The sequence below is a fragment of the Podarcis raffonei genome, chromosome 3 (assembly GCF_027172205.1).
Source record: "Podarcis raffonei isolate rPodRaf1 chromosome 3, rPodRaf1.pri, whole genome shotgun sequence".
Taxonomy (NCBI): domain Eukaryota; kingdom Metazoa; phylum Chordata; class Lepidosauria; order Squamata; family Lacertidae; genus Podarcis; species Podarcis raffonei.
In genome coordinates, this window is record NC_070604.1 from 27,861,233 (window position 1) to 27,875,167 (window position 13,935).

At 42.4% G+C, this 13,935-nt stretch overlaps 1 long non-coding RNA gene across 2 annotated transcripts; it reads left to right on the forward strand.

The window, feature by feature from the left end:
• The first annotated feature begins 2,438 nt into the window (after positions 1-2,438).
• Positions 2,439-13,632, forward strand: LOC128410119 (uncharacterized). Of its 2 annotated transcripts, XR_008329388.1 has the most exons (3): positions 2,439-2,845; positions 4,926-5,289; positions 13,535-13,632. It is a non-coding gene; the product is annotated as an uncharacterized LOC128410119 (long non-coding RNA). The 2 variants fall into 2 exon arrangements; XR_008329389.1 differs by lacking the exon at positions 2,439-2,845 and having other exon boundaries at positions 4,161-5,289.
• Positions 13,633-13,935: the final 303 nt, after the last annotated feature.

A 13,935-nucleotide genomic window follows, 5' to 3' on the forward strand; every position in this document is an offset into this window, starting at 1 on the left:
CTTCTTTCTGAAGCTGCATTTGTGTGTCTCCCTACAAAAATAAACAGGGTCATATAATGGGCAATTGTTGTCATCCCGTTTGCTGCAGACATGACATCACCCACAGGTCTTCGAAGGCAGCCTCAGGGCTTGTGCTGGAATTCCTTTGGAATCGCAATGTAAGAATTGTGCAAGAGGAGGTTGCTGGGAGCTCTCTTTGCGATGACATCTTCTCAAGAGAAGCCAGTTCCTCCCAAGACAAAGCAGTGCTTAAAGTCCTCCTCTCTTCCATGTCTGAAAATAACCGCTTCACGTCCCGTCCCTCTGGTTTGAATTCTCATTCAATCACATAGCTCACAAGGTGGCTTTGGGCTAGTCGCTATCTAACCTACCTCACAGAGCCATAACTCAGTGGTAGAGCATATGCTTAATATGCAGAAGTTCCCAGGTTCAAACCTTGGCACCTCCAGGAAGGGCTGGGAGAGGCCTTTGTCTGAACGATTCCCCAGAAAACCACTGCCAGTCAGTGTAGGTGTTCCTGAACTTGATGGATCAATGGTCTGACTCAGTCTGCATTCTCGGTCCTGTATCCCTGAAGGAGCGTCTCCACCCCCATCTTTCCGCCCAGACACTGAGATCCAGCACCGAGGGCCTTCTGGTAGTTTCCACACTGCATGAAGTAAAATTACAGGGAACCAGGCAGAGGGCCTTCTTGGTAGTGGCCCCCACCCTGTGGAATGCCCTCCCATCAGGTGTTAAGGAGTTGAGTAGTTATATAACATTTAGGAAACATCTGAAGGCAGCCCTCTATAGGGAAGCTTTTAAAGGTTTGATGTTTTGTTATGTTTTTGTATATGCTGGCCAGAGTGGCGGGGGCAACCCAGTCAGATGGGTGGGGTACAAAGAATAAATTATTATTATTATTATTATTATTATTATTATTATTATTATTATTATTATTATTTTCTCCTAAGGATAAAATTGTCAAGGAGCCAACAGGCAGAGCAGGAGAGAGAGAGAGAGAGAGAGAGAGAGAGAGAGAGAGAGAGAGAGAGAGAGAGACTGAGAGAGACGCTTGGCTAACTTACAGTTAGTTTCTTTATTAAGGAAAGCAAATCAAGAACACACAGAGACTTTTCTTGGGAAAACCGGTCTTAATTAAGCAGTTGTTCGGAATGGCATGTAGTCCACCTTCACTCTCTAGCCTTCTGTGTCAGGCCCCGGAATGATCACGCAATGTCTCACTTTTCCTTAGACTGTCCCTAAATCTGCTTGGGAAGCAGTAGGCAGATAATTCAGTACAGTGGTACCTCGGGTTAAGAACTTAATTCATTCTGGAGGTCAATTCTTAACCTGAAAATGTTCTTAACCTGAGGTACCACTTTAGCTAATGGGGCCTCTTGCTGCCACCACGCCGCCACTGCGCAATTTCTGTTCTCATCCTGAAGCAAAGTTCTTAACCCAAGGTACTATTTCTGGGTTAGCGGAGTCTGTAACCTGAAGCGTCTGTGACCCAAGGTACTACTGTATCTGCCTGGCTCACTGCACGGCAACATGCCTTAAATGCCTTGTTCTCAGAGTGGGAGAGTGGCAAGCTGTCAGCAGAGAAGCTATAGGGTGCCTTTGAGGGAGAACTGCAGGGCCTGCCTCCCCTCTGTCATTGCTGTCAGCGCCTGCGTCCAAACTGGAAACCTCCTCACCCTGTCCTGTCTCCTCAAGGGCCCTGATTCTAGCATTTCCCAGCTCATCCACTCCTCTGAGGTGTGGCCGGGGTCCAACCACCAATCCCCAGGTTCAAAATCATCCATCTCTGCACCTTCCCTGGGGGGCTCTTGGTTGTGCAGATTCCACCACTCTTCTGCATCCAACCAGTCCCCAACAAAAATGTGAAGACAGAGGAAGAACATTGTTTAATGTCCTAAGCGCCCCCCAGCAGATGTCAAGGCAATAAACAACTACCGTATTTTTCGCTCTATAAGATGCATCAGACCACAAGACACACCTAGTTTTTGGAGAAGGAAAACAAGAAAAAAAATATTCTGAATCTCAAAAGCCAGAACATCAAGAGGGATCACTGCACAGTGAAAGCAGCAATCCCTCTTGCTGTTCTGGTTTCTGGGATAGGTGTGCAGCCTGCATTCGCTCCATAAGACGCACACACATTTGCCCTTATTTTTAGGAGGGAAAAAGTGAGTCTTATAGAGCAAAAAATACGGTATTTTACTTTTAAAAGACAACTGAAGGTGGCCCTGTTTAGGGAAGTTTTTCATGTCTGATGCTGTATTGTTTTTAATATTTGGTTGGAAGCCACCCAGAGTGGCTGGGGAAACCCAGCCAGATGAGCGGGGTATAAATAATAAATTATTATTATTATTATTATTATTATTATTATTATTATTATTATTAAGCTCCTAAGGGTGGTATAAAAATAAATGTTGTCTTCCTCCCTTAGCTATATATTTTTGCACAGATTCCTTCCACCCTTCTGGCAGCACATTTAACCACAGGATGTTTTGAGGAGCGAACAACGGTAAACCTATTCACACAAGGCTCAATATGTTGTCAAACCTTTGGACAGTGACAGATGAGAAAGCACGGGAGGTCCAGAAAGACTTGTCTGTACTGCAGTCTGATTAATATGAAGCAGGGGTAGAGGAGTGCTTTGCACTTAACACACTGGATAACCTGACTCCAATTATCATCTTGGCTGAAGGAACAATGAGATGCACGATGCCAAACACAGAGCTATGAGGACATGGGTGATCATTGAAAGCCAGCTTTGGTATTCCCTGTCAAAATAAAACAGTCCGTAACAATCAGAAACACCTGCATAATGTCTCGCAGAACACAGGAATATAATGAACACGTGAGTCACGCTCAGACAGTTTGTGCTGATAGAAATGAACTATAATTTGGCAGTTTGCGTGCTTTTGTTCGGTGGTTGTTTGGGAACGGGAAGGCGGGGCGGTGTGTGTTTGTGTTGGGGGAGGAGGAGGGAGCGATTGCTCTTTCTCCTGTCTGACAAGGCCTGTGGCAGTGGACATGAGCAGGCAGTCTAGAGAAGCTGGCAAGGGGAAATGTCTCCTTTCAACAACAAGGGCCAACTTCCGATCAAAGCCAAACTAGCAGTGAACCCTGCGGCAGGAGCATCCACCTGCCACAACCTTGCTCCTTTGAGTTCTTAAGGAGATGAGAGGGCGCCATCATTCACTCCGCAGGAGCAGGAAGCAAAAAGGCATTTGTGTGTGTGTGTGTTTCAGTTCAGCTCTGTGCCCAGGAAAACCTCCGAATGTGCTTTGCAATTAGCTAGGTAGCTATTCAGCAGGTTGACAGTGTTAGGCATCTCTTTGTATATGCTTTATTCCATCCCCCCGCCCATTGGAAGTGCATTTTTCAGGAATTCCTTGTGGCTTTGGTCTCTGCACTGCAATAAGAAACAAAGAAAAGCTTGCAACCTAAATTTCACAGGTGGGTTGGCGGGAGACAAGGGACAGAAAAATGGGTTGAATCTGAGCTTCGTTTCAATTGTGGTGGTGGATTAAGGGTTAGGCCAAACACATCATGGGAAATGGAGATTACATCCCTCTATAGATGCATTAAATGCGAGGAGGAAATGTTGTAACATGCTTAAAATCTCAGGAATTGGGCGTGAGCTGAGCACAGAATACTTTGGATCTGTGAACTTCATCTCTTTGAGGGTCTTATAAAAGGTTTCAGGATATTCCAGGTCATGAACTGCCCTATGAGATGAAGGATGCTTTAGCTCAGATTCCTGCATTACAGGGGGTTGGACTAGATAACGCTTGGGTCCCTTTCTATGATGCCACTTCAAATAAAAGAGTATATGATATGATGCCATGAATGAGTGACTGCTACAGGTCCTGCCTTTTCTCAATGAATTCTCAATGAATGAGTTGTTGGAAGATGACACAATGAGCCTCTTGGCTTTTGCCCCTTAATTTACAGCTCTTCACAGCCTTTGATGAAGGCAGGGAGAGGTGGGAGGTGAATAGTTGTCAGCTGGAAGGGGAAAGACAGGTATGCCAAGAAACAGCTGTGATGCTAAGGGCCCATAAATGTGTTGCCATACAGAAGGCTAGGAAACAATGGTGGAATCTACACACATATAAAAAAACACGGTGGAAAAAGCTTTTTTTCAAAAAAACATTTTGAAAAATATAGTGAATTTACCATAGCTCACCATCGCCACCTAATGCCACATTTTTATACTGCACTTTATAACATTTTATTTGCGGGTGTATAACTGAGTCCAATGGCTTTAAATTTCCATTTACTCCTTTGCATGTCACTGCAAGTGTCTCTAATATTCTCCAGGTTCTTGCTTTCTATTCATCTTCTTCCCAATCAGCAGAGGTGATAATTTAATGTTGTTGCCCTAACAGGAGTTGTGAACAGATCGCAGAATCTATGCACCCTGGAAGGACCTAAGTTACAAACCTCAGCAATCCAGTTAAGGGGAGTTGACAGATGCCAGAGCAGGGTGATTGCTACTTAATGCAAGGAGGAGAGGAGAGAGAGCCCTGCTTAAACCTGAATACTGCCTGTCAACTAATAAAAAATGAAGTTTAAGATTGGCAGCACCCATTTGCAAAATCTATTACTTGCCCATCTCCAGCCCATTAAGATAAAGAGCAGTGAACGACTGGGATGGGAGTAGGGATGACTACAGTAAGACAAATGAGAGCAGGCAGAAAAGCGTTATCCATCACTACACAGATAATAGCAGCCCTTTCCTTGTATCTAATTTTGGCAACATGCTATCTGCTTTGTTTTCCACTTACTTCTCTTCTAACCTCAGACAACTTTTCTCGTTTGTTCAGTGCAGAAGGTTAAAAGCACCACCTTCCTATTGCCTGCTTTCACACCAGCCATGCCCCTGATAGCATCCCAAGTATTTTTCATTCCTCTTGGCTTATGTTTGCTAGTGTGGTCCTCCTTTCAAAGTGAATGGCTGCTCTCTGAAGCAAGGAGAATTCACAACGGAAAGAAAAAGAAATAAGCAGATTCTCCCAACTTCTGGGACTGAGTGCAAGATGAAAGAAGAGGAGTGTGGCTGTGCATCTGATCAGGCATTTCGATACCATAAACAATGTGAGCTGCTCTCTGCTCCTTAATTCCCCTCGGGCCCCCAGTTATTTATGATGAGATGCAGTCTTTGTTGTAGCTGGTTATTTCAATTGGCCTTGTTTTATTTTGCTCTTTACAACATGCGGTTACTCACTTGGGGCAGACTGCAGGATAGAAATTCAAGTAAGGAAATAAATAAACTGAAGGGCTTAGCAGGAAGAGGTAAGAAGCTCTTGTTATTGTTTGTGTGTTGGTTGCAAATTGGCCCTGAAAACACTTCATGGGTGCTTTGCTTTCAGCGCATAGAAAAATATACATTCTTGAGGAAAATATAAGGCAGGTTAATCTGATACTGCCCTGGAGAGAAACGGTATGTATACACCTACCCATACCCACTTACCTGGGAGTAAGGCTCACTGAATTCATTGGGACTTACTTCTGAGTAGACATGTAGGGATTGTGCAATATCTCTTGTGGAAGCAGCCTAACAGTGCCATCTTATGCCTATCTACTCAATAGTAGATCTCATTGAGTTCTGTGGTGTTTACTCTCAGGTAAATGCATGCAGGATTACAGCCTAATAGTATGGTCTTGGGTATGTTTACATGGAAACAAATTCTGTCTATTTGTTTGAATTATAGTTTGTTTTTTAAAAGATGTATTGCTTGACTGAAAAATTGAAACGGCACAATAACTTTCACAAACAGTTATTTTTAATGTTTGCTTCCCTGCCAATTAACCAATAGGTTCTTTCAACAATCTTGGAAATACAATCTAATTGGTTCACCAATCAGAGAAGTACCATTTGTCATCTTCAGATGAGGGCAGGGGGTGGGGAGCAGAAAAGTTACGAAACTTGTATGTTTTTAAAAAATGTAAAAATCAGGACTTGTAACAACTAGTCCTATAGTTATCATTTTAGGGTAGGGTTTTTTTGTGGTGGGTGGGTGGTGATTGCATTTTGTAAAACAAAACAAATCATGCAGGGTTCACTTTTAAACTTCAGAGGGGAACTTAATGTGACCTTTCTGAGCAGGAAACAAGTGATGTCAATATTGTGAAATCCAAACAAGGCTAACAAATTTTGTGTGTAGTCAGTATTGAGATAATCATCAGTTCTGCTTTCTATCACTGAGGACTCTGAAAGAGCCATGCAGTCACCATACGAATCCAACGCTACTGAAAAAGTTCAGCTTCCCTTTATAAAGCAACAACCAGTTATGGGATGGTTTCTTTGTGCTCCTTTGTCAGAAAGTTTAGCAGGAATGGCAGAATTTAACAGACTGCACTCATGAACCTCCAGCAACATAAAAGTAAAAAAGTTCTGTTTCCCACCGCCCTTACAGACATGCCTGTATTGCAATGCTAGTTACTACAATTTTGCAAGGTGTTGGTTGACCACATCCGGCTTAATTGTAAAATAAAGCTGGGTACTTCTGTTTACTCCACATCCAGTGTGTCCCCACTGCTTGTTTGGGAAACAGTTTAAATGCAACATTCATTACAATCCATATCTATCCAGTCGTTTCTTATGAAATACTGTGGCTGCGTACACATTACCAGCTTAAAATGTGGTTCGGCTGCTCTTTTGGTCAATTCAGATTGAAACTGGTTTGGGAGAGAATTCATCAAAATTCAGCATTTCATAGGAAATTACAGAATAGGATTGCGGTGAACATTGTGTGTACGCAACTTCCCAAGTCAGAGGTGGGAGCACACTGGAAACAGCGTAAACAATGTGTTTTAATGCATTTCCCACCAAACCAGCTTCAATTGTTAGCTGACATGTTTTACAATTGCATTAAATAAGATAGGAAGAGAGCAACCCTCCACATGAATCCTTTCGAACCAAGAAGTGTAAAATAGCCAAAATGACTGTTTCCACTAGCCAAGGTTGTTTGTTTACACTGTGTTTACAAAGTCCCTTGCCATCTGAATTACTTTAATGAGCCATTTCCATTAAGAAGTATGGTCAAATAAGTGGGGAATTCTGGGATTTCCCATGGGATTTTTATACAACTGCAAGAATTTGTCGCACCTGTTGATTTTGATGTGTTGCCAGAAACTAGATTTAATAATAATAATAATAATAATAATAATAATAATAATAATAATAATAATAATAATTTATTTCTACCCTGCCCATCTGGCTGGGTTTCCCCACCCACTCTGAGTGGCTTTCAACAGAACATTAAAAACAGAATAAAACTTCAAACATTAAAAACTTCCAGAAATAGGGCGGCCTTCAGATGTCTTCTAAAAGTTGTATAGTTGTTTATTTCCTTGACATCTGATGGGAAGGCATTCCACAGGGCGGGTGCCGCTACCAAGAAGGCCCACCAGCATTTTTCAAGGTGTGGATGTACTTCAAATGCAATATTCTTCCTACACAATCTGAACTCTCCAACTCTGCTGGTGCAGCACTCACCAATTGCAGAGGCTTTGATTCAGACATCCAATAGTGGCTTAACTGAGATATGCACTAGTTTTAGGCACCCACATGCAACAACTACGTTCCTCTTTCCATGCAAATGAGTGAACAAGCCAGGAAGTCAGAAATAATAACTCGTCCCGTTAAGTGTCAACCGGGAAACTCTGGTTTATGGCTTTCAGACAAGCCATAATATGAAATCATGATTTAAAGCTAACATCTGTATCATGGGTTGGTGAGAAACCAGTAGCCACAGTTCCAAGTTTGGACATGCAGGAAGTTATGGTTTACTGCAGCTTCCTGGTTTGTGTCATCGCTTGCATGAAGAGAGGAGCAAAGCAGTTGTGCCTGAATCTCACACCGTGTATGTCAACATCTGGTTGCTGATGATGCGGAAGAGAATCAGAAGAGGCATTTGGAACGGCCACTGTAGCGTTACATTCTGCATTATAACCTTAGCTGAGGCAAGAGCTGCCTTAAGTCTCATATATAAACAACTTCAGAAGACAGAGGCCATGTCTCGCTTGGCATAACTCTGACCTCTCGAACGATGGTGATTCATATAGATAAGAAAGAGGAAAGCTGCAAATTGTTTCCAGACACTTGCTTCTAGGAAAAGGATATATTTTCCTGAGTAAAATTCCTTTCCCCAAGGAGGTTATCAAAGGTTAATCATAATCTTTAGGTCTGCTTCCATTCGCCCTTAGCACCTAAAATAATCTCTTCCACTCTTAGTCCCCATCCACCACTCTTGAGTCATTCCAAAGTCAGACAGGTATGCTTAGTGGCAAAGAAATGAAATACAACGGGGAAGGTGAAAATGGGGTAGGATTTAAGAGGTGAGGCTGTGGCACTGAGGAGAGTGTTGTAGGGCTGGGTTCTTGAACTTCCTGTTGAACTTCCTGTGGCCCAACGGTCACAAAATGGTGGTGCAGTGCTAGAGCCAGTCACATGATGGTGGCAGACAGAGGCAGAGATTGGCACCATCAGTTGGCAATCACTGCTGTCACATTCTACAGATATCTAATCCTCTGGAAATGGCTAAATCCTTTGCCACAGCATTTCCCTTGTGGCAATCCTCACAGAACTCTAGCCCAATGGTTGCCATTAATGTGATTTGAATTAATTTTATAATGAAATGATTTTAGAATGTTGTATTTATTTTACTGTTGTTGCCGCTCTGAGCCCGGCTTTGGCTGGGGAGGGCGGGATATAAATATTATTATTATTATTATTATTATTATTATTATTATTATTATTATTATTAGAGTCCCATAGCTGAGCTTTCCTCAGGTGAAGTACAGTGGACGCTCAGGTTGCGAACGTGATCCATGCAGGAGGCATGTTCGCAACCCGCAGTGCCATGTCTGCGCATGCACAGGTTGTGATTTGCCACTTCTGCGCATGCACAAAGTGAGATTTAGCGCTTCTGCGCATGCGCAAGGACTGAAACTTGGAAGTAACCTGTTCCAGTACTTCCGGGTTCAGTGTGGTGCGCAACCAGAAAACGCGCAACCTGAAGCGTCTGTAACCCGAGGTATGACTGTACAGACATCTGTAAGTCTTGTGACTCAGCTACTACATGTTAGGCAAAATTGCTGCTCCAGCAGAGAAGGATTTTTCCTTTATATTTTTCCTTTCCCAGTGCCATGTGCTCCACTCCTTCCCTGATATGACTCATCTTTCAAACCACCATCTCCTTGGAGCCTGTTTGCTTTTCTAAAGTGTGATACCCGGAACTGGATAAAGCAGAGCAGGCTTTCTATGCAATCCTTGCCCAGATCAGAATTATGTATTTTTCGCTCTATAAGACGCACCTGACCATAAGACGCACCTAGTTTTTGGAGGAGGAAAACAAGAAAAAAAATATTCTGAATCCCAGAAGCCAGAACAGCAAGAGGGATCGCTGCGCAGTGAAAGCAGCAATCTCTCTTGCTCTTCTGGCTTCTGGGATAGCTGTGCAGCCTGCATTCGCTCCATAAGACGCACACACATTTCCCCTTACTTTTTAGGAGGGAAAAAGTGAGTCTTATAGAGCAAAAAATATGGTAGATCTGGTAGTTTGTAAGCACTTCTAAGAGGCCTAGATGTGAGCCTCCTTGGAACCACCCTGCTGTGCTCAGCACAAAGAACGTTCAGCTCCCTGTGTGGTTTAATTTCAGCTCGTACAGCTTGTTCGGTTACCTCTAGAGTGTTATAAACACAGAAAGTACCGGAGACAGTGTAAGTGACTGGATGTATTGACAGACTGGAGCAAGGTGAATGACTAACGAGTCAAAATGTCAGAACACCCTCCTTGATGAGTCATTCACAAGTAGATGTTCTTTTCCACACATATCATTTGAAAAATTAGCTGTCTTTTTATGAGTAATTCTTTGTTTAAAGCTTCTTATTTCAACAGTGGTTGTTTAAACTGCGAGCCATTCTAAATGGCCAAATATAGTATCTCGTCCACATATTGTGAAGTTTATGTCCTTGGATTTAAGTCGATGTAGCAAAATTGGCGAGTCATAGTACCGCAGCTTATTCGGTTCGGATGTAATGTTGCTGATCCTGCAAACCATAGTTTGGAGAGTTGGGAATAAGCTTTGTGCTCATATATTTCTTCTTCCGCTCTCACACTAAGTTTAATGAAAAACTTCTTGGTACAATCAAACCGTAGTTAGCCATTGCAACCAAACTGGCAGACTATGGTTTGTATGAGGCCTTCCAGCTATAATGCAAAAAAAAACCAAAAACATTTAATATTTATGTATTTAAAGTCAAAGAAACATAGGGTGACTTACAATTCAAAACACAAAAACAGCAACAAATTATATAACAATCCTCATTAAAATTACAAAAATTGAATAAAAGCCAAGTGCTTGCAACAAAATCCAAAACAGCTATTGAAACTAACATCAAAGATAAATTGCAGAAAGGAGAATAATCAACCAAAAGCATTTTAACAGCAGAGTTTTTGTCACCCAGTGCAGTACAATGGTACCTCGGGTTAAGTACTTAATTCTTTCCGGAGGTCCGTATTTAACCTGAAACTGTTCTTAACCTGAAGCACCACTTTAGCTAATGGGGCATCCCGCTGCTGCTGCGCCGCCAGAGCACGATTTCTGTTCTCATCCTGAAGCAAAGTTCTTAACCTGAGGTACTATTTCTGGGTTAGCGGAGTCTGTAACCTGAAGCGTATGTAACCTGAAGCATATGTAACCCGAGGTACCACTGCAATGGGGTTTGGTACACATCACTTGGCAAGGCATTCTACGGGGTAGGTGCCACAACTGAATACTACCCCAAAATACAACAGATTAGAGACATTTCCTTTGGGGGGGAATAATAATCACACTTTAAAGATGTTCAGCCCGAAAGCTCCTGGATCCATTTGTGCATGATTTGGCAAGCTTTACTCACTCTGAGGTAGTAATCTGCTTGCAAATTTCATGTACTTCTGTAAAAAGAAAAAAATGATACAGCTGCATTTGATGTCCTGATAGTAAATGGGGGTAGAAGGAGAATAACAAAACAAACTTGGATAGAGCCTGAGTCAAATCAAGCAGTCTATGAAATGCCTCAAACCAAAGTGGTCTGTTTTCTGAAGCACTTAATCAGGGGTCTGAAACAAATCTTGTGGTCAGTAGACATTTTTAGCATTTATCTTTCACCTACACAGTCTTCTATTTAATTTCCAAATAGTTCACAACCATTCTAAAAAAAAGAAAAGAGAACACTGTAACACCCACCAACAATCTGTTCTCTTATGGATGTTCCCTGTTTTGATTTAATTTATGCCTCTGTGGGTGTTGCTAAAATAAATATAGGCTGGATGCTTGTATAAAAGGAAACTTTGAGAAGATACAGTTGATCTCCCTCCACACCACCAACCCAAGAGTTGAAGATAGTTCGATGATGCCATTGTTCCCTGAAGTAAACATCTAAATTGCTTTTATACCATTATTGGCTCTGTTCAAAAAGTTTTGCTGGATTTTAAAGCACTGCAGTTGTGGAAGAGAAGAAACAAGAGTATACACCACAATGATCATGACTCTCATTTGACTTTCAGCTCTGTGAAGAAACTGTAATCTATATCCAGATTGCTCATACTGGAGCAGATTAGGTTAGATGTCCTCAAAAACTGGTTCCCCAATAGTTAGTGTGTTGGGCAGCAAGTCATTCTTCACTTCTTTTGGTCCAGACATGACCAATTTGTTGGTATGAAGTTTGGTGAAAATCTCTCAAGAGGAAACTGAACCTATGCCAAAAAGGTAGACAAAGTAATGCCAGGGGGTGGTGTGTTGGTCTACTATCTTGATTCAAAATGGTGGACGGTATCCAAACATCACCAGCCATTTCTACCTCCTTCTCAGGAACCATTGTGGCAAATTTGGCAATGATATCTCAAGAGGTGGCAGACACATACAGGCAGACAATCTGCTTTCCAAAATATAAACGTAGACAATGATTCACATTTTCCTCTTTCTGTAATATTTCAAATGCATAAACCACTGGCTTTCATTCTTTCAGTCCTCTTTTTTTTTGTTGTTGTTCACAAAACGCTAAGCCCTGTTGTGCCATGAAAATGTCAGTTTCCTATCTTGGTGCTCTGACTTCTAATGCTCTCATTTATAAAGCAAGGCCGCATTCCGCCAGCTTGAAAGGCTAGACTTGTATCTTGCTCAACTTCCCCCATCCAATGTATTATTACAAGTAAAAATCCTGGCCGAGTCATCTATGGAAGAACTACATCATTTGGACATTTAATTAATAACTGTTTGGATTAATGGCTAAAGCTAATGGCTCAGCTCACATGCCTGCCATTTTGTGGTCTCTGAGGAATCTTTACCCTGCTTCTCAGTTATTCCATTCAATTTAAGGCTGAGAGACTGAGAGGAATTCTTTGGCTCAGGAAACAGGTACAGTGGTACCTCGGGTTACAGACGCTTCAGGTTACAGACTCCGCTAACCCAGAAATAGTACCTCAGGTTAAGAACTTTGCTTCAGGATGAGAACAGAAATCGTGCGGCGGCGGCGGGAGTTCCCATTAGCTAAAGTGGTGCTTCAAGTTAAGAACAGTTTCAGGTTAAGAATGGACCTCCAGAACGAATTAAGTTCTTAACCCGATGTAGCATTGTACCACCAAACGAGGCCTATCCCTTTGTCAGGCTGCAGTCTTAAAAGCGGGTGGGGAAGATGGACCTCAAAATAACCCTTTTTTATCTACACGGCATGAAGTACAACCGCTGTTGAGTGCAGCCATTTTTCCTGTGGGTTGGAGATGCTGCTTTGGAAGCAGTTCCATGCAGAATCAGCTCCTCCTGCACATTCCCCAAACCTCTTAAAACAGACGTCAGCAAGGCTTCTCTCACCTGGGCTGGTTTACTCCAGCAGAGATCCCTCGCACGCATGTGTGAGCGTGCGCAGCCACAATTTCCATCATCTGCATCTGTGCAGACACAACTTTTGGTGTCTGAGCATGTGCAGACACAATTTCTGGCACCACAGAAGCGAGTCCCGCGCTGAGCCAGTTTAGTGCAGCGTGCGGGGACTCGCCAAGTGGGTGGCTCGGTTCAAGGGTGGCTCATGGGCTGGTTAAACGACACCCATGGGCCGTTTGTGGCCCATGGGCCTTAGGTTGCCTGCCCCTGTTTTAAAACCCTATTTTAAAAAGCCATTAGTCTCATCCCTGAATTGTTTGGGGGGTGGATCCAGGGGGTGGGGTGGGTACCCCCAGTGTTGCACCAGGAGAATCACCCTTATTTGGGGACCACAGATTGGGGCCACAGGGTGGATTGAGGAGTCTACACACAGCCCTAGTTATTATAGCTAGGATTAGTTCGGCTTGCCAAGCAGAAGGACATTTTAGCCACCATCACATGTAGAAGCTGTAAGGTGTGCTCTGGCTCTGCAGCTATTAGTAGTTAACAAGAAATATTACTCAAAATGGATTTTATTCTGAACTTCTTACCTACATTTTTACCTTTTAATCCATTCTCTCTCTCTCTCTCTCTCTCTCTCTCTCTCTCTCTCTCTCTCTGTCTTTTGCAGAGCTATCAGTTTATTCAAAGCAGCAAAAAAGACAAGTCTTTTCCTGAGTTCAGAACAAAGAGAAAGCTTCCGTATGTTCTTCATGAGAAATATTTTTTTTTAAAAAAATGCTGATATCGGGAGTTTAAAAATCTTCATAAATCAGCCCTTTGTTTGAAGTGCACCTCTGCAAAATTATGTTCAGATTTGATGTTTGCTCAAAAGTATTCTGGAAATAGCTGAATTATCAAAAAAAAAAAAATAAATCATGTTGTGGAAAGTAAAGCCAAGGCAAAACCTCTTTAAAAATAGCTATGTTGTTTTAAGATAAATTTGCTGCTTTGCAACCATTTCTCATTTTTTCTGAATGTGTGTTTTCATTATCAGGTTGGCTGGTAATTGCTCAAAATAGCTTCAGAGTC